The sequence below is a fragment of the Triticum aestivum genome, chromosome 7B, assembly GCF_018294505.1.
Source record: "Triticum aestivum cultivar Chinese Spring chromosome 7B, IWGSC CS RefSeq v2.1, whole genome shotgun sequence".
NCBI lineage: Eukaryota > Viridiplantae > Streptophyta > Magnoliopsida > Poales > Poaceae > Triticum > Triticum aestivum.
In genome coordinates, this window is record NC_057813.1 from 351,612,147 (window position 1) to 351,619,548 (window position 7,402).

Genomic DNA, 7,402 nt, shown 5'->3' on the forward strand with positions numbered 1-7,402 from the left:
ATAACTATTCTCCTCCATTTTACAGCTGTAGAACTTATTGGAGACTTCATATCTCTCAATCCGGGCATTTGCTCGAAATATTAACCTCAACTCCTAGAACATCTCATATGCTCCATGACGTTCAAAACGTCGTTGAAGTCCCGGTTCTAAGCTGTAAAGCATGGCACACTGAACTATCGAGTAGTCATCAACACGCGTCTACCAGGCATTCACAATGTCTGCAGTTGCGGGCGCGGGTGGTACACCTAATGGTGCTTCCAGGATGTAATTCTTCTATGCAGCAATGAGGATAATCCTCAAGTTACGGACCCAGTCCGTGTAGTTGCTGCATCATCTTTCAACTTAGCTTTCTCTAGAAACACATTAAAATTCAAAGGAACGGTAGCACGAGCCATTGATCTACAACAACATAGACATGCAAAATACTATCAGGTACTAAGTTCATGATAAATGAAAATTCAATTAATCATATTACTAAAGAACTCCCACTTAGATAGACATCCCTCTAATCATCTAAGTGATCACATGATCCAAATCAACTAAACCATGCCTGATCATCACGTGAGATGGAGTAGTTTTCAATGGTGAACATCACTATGTTGATCATATCTACTATATGATTCACGCTTGACCTTTCGGTCTCAGTGTTCCGAGGCCATATCTGCAAATGCTAGGCTCGTCAAGTTTAACCCGAGTATTCTGCGGGTGCAAAACTGGCTTGCACCCGTTGTATGTGAACGTAGAGCTTATCACACCCGATCATCACGTGGTGTCTCGGCACGATGAACTATAGCAATGGTGCATGCTCAGGGAGAACACTTGTGCCTTGAAATTTAGTAAGGGGTCATATTATAATGCTACCAACGTTCTAAGCAAAATAAGATGCATAAAGGATAAACATCACATGCAATCAAAAATATGTGACATGATATGGCCATCATCATCTTGTGCTCATGATCTCCATCACCGAAGCATCATCATGATCTCCAACGTCACCGGCGCGACACCTTGATCACCATTGTAGCATCATTGTCGTTTCACCACCTATTGTTACTATGACCATCGCTACCGCTTAGTGATAAAGTAAAACAATTACATGGCGATTGCATTGCATACAATAAAGCGACAACCATATGGCTCCTGCCAATTGCCGATAACTTTGTTACAAAACATGAACATCTCATACAAAAATTTATATCACATCATGCTTGACCATATCACATCATAGCAAACCCTGAAAAAACAAGTTAGATGTCCTCTACTTTGTTGTTGCAAGTTTTACATGGCTGCTATGGGCTTCTAGTAAGAACCGTTCTTACCTACGCATCAAATCCATAATGATTTTTCGTCAAGTGCGTTGTTTTAACCTTCAACAAGGATCGGGCGTAGCCACACTCGATTCAACTAAACTTGGAGAAACAGACACTCACCAGCCACCTATGTGCAAAACACGTCAGTAGAACCAGTCTCGCGTAAGCGTACGCATAATGTCGGTCTGAGCTGCTTCATCCAACAATACTGCCGAAGCAAAGTATGACATGCTAGTGAGCAGTATGACTATTATCGCCCACAACACTTTGTGTTCTACTCGTGCATATAACATCTACGCATAGATCTGGCTCAGATGCCACTATTGGGGAATGCGGTAATTTCAAAAAAATTCCTACGATGACGCAAGATGTTTCTATGTGATGCATAGCAAAGAGAGGGGAGAGTGTGTCCACGTACCCTCGTAGACCGAAAGCGGAAGCGTTTAGTTTACACGGTTGGTGTAGTCGAACGTCTTCGAGATCCAACCAATCCAAGCACCGAACATATGGCCCTCCGCATTTAGCACACGATTAGCTCGAAGACATCCTTCCAGTTGAGGCTTGATACGTCTCCAACATATCTATAATTTTTGACTGTTCCATGCTATTATATTACCACTTTTGGATGTTTATGGGCTTTATTTTACATATTTATATCATTTTGGGACTAACCTACTAACCGGAGGCCCAGCCCGTATTGCTATTTTTTTTGCCTATCTCAGTATTTCAAAGAAAAGGAATATTAAATGGAGTCCAAACGGAATGAAACCCTTGGGAGCGTGATTTTTGGAACAAACATGATCCGGACAACTTGGAGTGCAAGTCAAGAAGCCAACGAGGCGGCTAGGAGTTAGGAGGGCGCGCCCACCCCTCCTGGGCGCGCCCTCCTATCTCCTGGCCCCCACAGGTGGCCACCGACGTACTTCTTCCTCCTATATATACCTATGTACCCCAAAAACATCCAGGGGGCCAACGAAAAACAATTTCCACCGCCGTAACCTTCTGTATCCGCGAGATCCCATCTTGGAGCCTTCGCCGATGCTCCACCGGAGGGGGAATCGACCATGGATGGCTTCTACATCAACACCATAGCCCCTCCGATGAGTTGTGAGTAGTTTACCATAGACCTTTGGGTCCATAGTTATTAGCTAGATGGCTTCTTCTCTCTTTTTGGATCTTAATACAATGTTCTCCCCCTCTCTTGTGGAGATCTATTCGATGTAAACTCTTTTTGCGGTGTGTTTGTCGAGATCCAATGAATTGTGGGTTTATGATCAAGTTTATCTATGAGAAATATTTGAAGCTTCTCTGAATTCTTTTATGTATGATTGAGTTATCTTTGCAGGTCTCTTTGAATTATCAGTTTGGTTTGGCCTACTAGATTGATCTTTCTTGCCATGGGAGAAGTGCTTAGCTTTGGGTTCAATCTTGCGGTGTCCTTACCCAGTGACAGAAAGGGTTGCAAGGCATGTATTGTATTGTTGCCATCGAGGATAAAAAGATGGGGTTTATATCATATTGCTTGAGTTTATCCCTCTACATCATGTCATCTTTCTTAATGCGTTACTCTGTTCTTATGAACTTAATACTCTAGATGCATGCTGGATAGCGGTCGATGTGTGGAGTAATAGTAGTAGATGCATGCAGGAGTCGGTCTACTTGTTACAGACGTGATGCCTATATACATGATCATGCCTAGATAATCTCATAATTATTCGTTTTTCTATCAATTGCTCGACAGTAATTTGTTCACCCACCGTAATACTTACGCTATCTTGGGAGAAGCCACTAGTGAAACCTATGGCCCCCGGGTCTATATTTTATCATATAAGCTTTCAATCTACTTTTATTTGCATCTTTACTTTTCGCATCTATATTATAAAATACCAAAAATATATTTATCTTATCTTATTATCTCTATCAGATCTCACTTTCGCAAGTGGCCGTGAAGGGATTGACAACCCCTTTATTGCGTTGGTTGCGAGTTCTTTGTTTGTTTCTGTAGGTGCGTGGAACTTTTGAGGAGCCTCCTACTGGACTAATACCTTGCTTCTCAAAAACTGAGGGAAATACTTATGCTACTATTGCTGCATCGCCCTTTCTTCTTCAAGGGAAACCAACGCAAGCTCAAGACGTAGCAAGAAGGATTTCTGGCGCCGTTGCCGGGGAGGTCTTCGCTCAAGTCAAGACATACCAAGTACCCATCACAAACTCATATCCCTCGCATTTACATTATTTGCCATTTTCCTCTCGTTTTCCTCTACCCCACTTCACCCTTGCCGTTTTATTTGCCCTCTCTTTTCCAATCTTCTCCTCTCTTTTTCGCTTGCCCTTTTCTGTTTGCTTGTGTGTTGGATTACTTGTTGCCATGGCGCAAAATAATACCAAATTGTGTGATTTCTCCAATACCAATAATAATGATTTCCTTAGTACTCCGATTGCTCCTCTTAATGATGTTGAGTCTTGTGAAATCAATACTGCTTTGCTGAATCTTGTTATGAAAGATCAATTCGTCGGCCTTCCTAGTGAAGATGCCGCTACTCATCTAAACAACTTTGTTGATTTGTGTGATATGCAAAAGAAGAAAGATACAGATAATGATATTGTTAAATTGAAGTTATTTCAGTTTTCACTTAGAGATCGTGCTAAAGTTTGGTTTTCGTCTTTGCCTAAAAATAGTATTGATTCTTGGAACAAGTGCAAAGATGATTTTATCTCTAAGTATTTTCCTCCCTCTAAGATTATCACTCTTAGGAACGATATTATGAATTTTAAACAACTTGATCATGAGCATGTTGCCCAATCTTGGGAAAGAATGAAATTGATGATTCACAATTGCCCTACTCATGGTTTGAATTTATGGATGATCATACAAAAAATTTATGCCGGTTTGAACTTTGCTTCTAGAAATCTTTTTGATTTGGCCGCGGGAGGCACGTTTATGTAAATCACGTTAGGAGATGCTACAAAACTTCTCGATAATATTATGGCTAATTATTCTCAATGGCACACCGAAAGATCTTCTAGTAAAAAAAGTGCATGCTATAGAAGAAATCAATGTTTTGAGTGGAAAGATGGATGAACTTATGAAGTTGTTTGCTACTAGAAATACTCCTCTTGATCCCAATGATATGCCTTTGTCTACTTTGATTGAGAATAATAATGAATCTATGGATGTGAACTTTGTTCGTAGGAATAGTTTTGGAAACAATGCTTATAGAGGAAACTTTAATTCTAGACCGTTCCCTAGTAATTCCTCTAATAATTATGGAAATTCCTACAATAAATCTTATGGTAATTTAAATAAGATGGCCTCTAATTTTGAGAATAGTGTGAAAGAATTTATGATTTCTCAAAAGAATTTTAATGATTTGCTTGAAGAAAAATTGCTCAAGGTTGATGATTTGGCTAGGAACGTTGATAGACTTTCACTTGATGTTGATTCTCTTAAACTTAGATCTTCTCCGCCTAAGCATGATACAATGAGTCTCTCAAAGCCATGAGAATTTCCATTGATGAGTGCAAGGAAAGAACCGCTAGATTGCGTGCTAAGAAAGATTGCTTTGTAAAGGCGTGTTCTTCTAGTTTCCATAAAAATAATGATGAAGATCTTAAAGTTATTGATGTGTCTCCTATTAGATCTTTGTTTTGCAATATGAATCTTGATAATAATGGGACTGGAGATGAGTCAACTTTAGTTATAAGGCGTCCCAAGAATTCAGAGTTTTTAGATCTTGATGCTAAATTTGGTAAAAGTGGGATTGGAGAGGTCATGACTTTAAATAGCATTGAACCCACTATCTCGGATTTCAAGGAATTTGATTATGATAATTGTTCTTTAGAAGGTTGTATTTCCTTGTTGCAATCCGTTGTTAATTCTCCTCGTGCTTATAGTCAAAATAAAGCTTTTACCAAACATATCGTTAATGCCTTGATGCAATCTTATGATGAAAAACTTAATTTGGAAGTTTCTATACCTAGAAAACTTAATGATGAGTGGGAACCTACTATAAAGATTAAAATTAAAGATCATGAGTGTTTTGCTTTGTGTGATTTGGGTGCTAGTGTTTCCACGATTCCGAAAACTTTATGTGATATTCTAGGTTTCCATGATCTTGATGATTGCTCTTTAAATTTGCACCTTGTGGATTCTACCATTAAAAAGCCAATGGGAAGGATCAATGATGTTCTCATTATTGCAAATAGAAATTTGGTGCCCGTAGATTTTATCGTTCTTGATATAGATTGCAATCTTTCTTGCCCTATTATTCTTGGTAGACCTTTCCTTAGAACGATTGGCGCGATTATTGATATGAAGGAAGGGAATATTAGATTCCAATTTCCATTAAAGAAAGGCATGGAGCACTTTCCAAGAAAGAAAGTCAAATTACCTTATGAATCTATCATGCGGACTACTTATGAATTGAGTGCCAAAGATGGCACTACTTAGATCTATCTTCGCTTTTATGCCTAGCTAGGGGCATTAAACGATAGCGCTAGTTGGGAGGCAACCCAATTTTCTTTGTGTTTTTTGTTTTTGTTTCTGTTTAGTAATAATTTTTGCATCTACCTTCTGTTTAGATGTGTTTTTATCTTTTAATTAGTGTTTGAGCCAAGTAGAACCTATAGGATAACCTATGATGATAGTTAATTTGATTCTGCTGAAAAATAGAAACTTTGCGCGCACAAAATTAGCTTTGTTAAATCACATAACGTGCTTTTGTGTTGATTCTTTTTTATGCTGATCAATCGACAAATTGTCCAGGACTACCTATTTTCGTAGGATTTTTAAAGTTCCAGAAGTTTGCGTTAGTTACAGATTGCTAGATTGTTCTGTTTTTGACAGATTCTGTTTTTCGTGTGTTGTTTGCTTATTTTGATGCATCTATGGCTAGTATTAAGTGGTATGAACCATAGAGAACTTGGAATACAGTAGGTTTAACACCAAAATAAATGAAGAATGAGTTCATTACAGTATCATATGTGGTGGTTTTTTTTTTCTTTCACTAACGGAGCTTATAAGATTTCCTGTTGAGTTTTGTGTTGTGAAGTTTTCAAGTTTTGGGTAAAGCTTTGATGGACTATGGAATAAGGAGTGGCAAGAGCCTAAGCTTGGGGATGCCCATGGCACCCCAAGATATTCAAGAATAGCCAAAAGCCTAAGCTTGGGGATGCCCCGGGAAGGCATCCCCTCTTTCGTCTTCGTTCATTGGTAACTTTACTAGGAGCTATATTTTTATTCGCCACATGATATGTGTTTTGCTTGGAGTAGTGTGTATTATATTAGTCTTTGCTTTTTAATTTACCACAATCATCCTTGTTGTACACTCCTTTTGGTAGAAGCCCACTTGAATTGAATTTGTTAAAATACTCTATGTGCTTCACTTATATCTTTTGAGCTTGATAGTTTTTGCTCTCACTACAAAAAAATACACTTCCGTGATGATACGTGTTTGTCACAGTAGGTCGCGTTTTTTGTCATGCATGTACATCCATGACGATTTTATGACAGAATCAAGATAGTCATACCTGCGCTGCGGTAGAAGTGTTCCATGACATTACCAAAATTATCATCACGGAAGTGTCCACTTCCATGATGATAAATCGCGCATCATAGAAGTGCTTTCGTCAAGGGTGACCGACATGTGGCATCCACCGTAACGGAACGCCGTTAAGCTATCGGGTCGGGTCTTGGATCCGATAACCTGTTAACAGCCCCAACCAATGGGGATTTTCCACGTGTAAAATCATCATTGGCTGGAGGAAACATGTGTCGGCTCATCGTTGGGACAGATGTCATCTACTCATTGGACAGAAGGCGCCTATGATACGTCGACATGTGGCACAGCCCAACAGCGGCCCATTCCTGTGAAAAGGCCGACCTGTTTGACTTGGTCAAAAGGTGGTGGGCCGGCCCATGGAAAGCCTGTTAATGACATGTTCGCATATAGCCCATTTACAGCCTGCTAACCCAAGGCCCGTTACGCCCTATCCGAATTAGGCCCAGTAGCGTCATCTGGGCCATCCAATATGATTCCAGCCCGTTTTCACTTCTGGCCCATGTATGCCCCATGATGTCTTTCGACCCATAT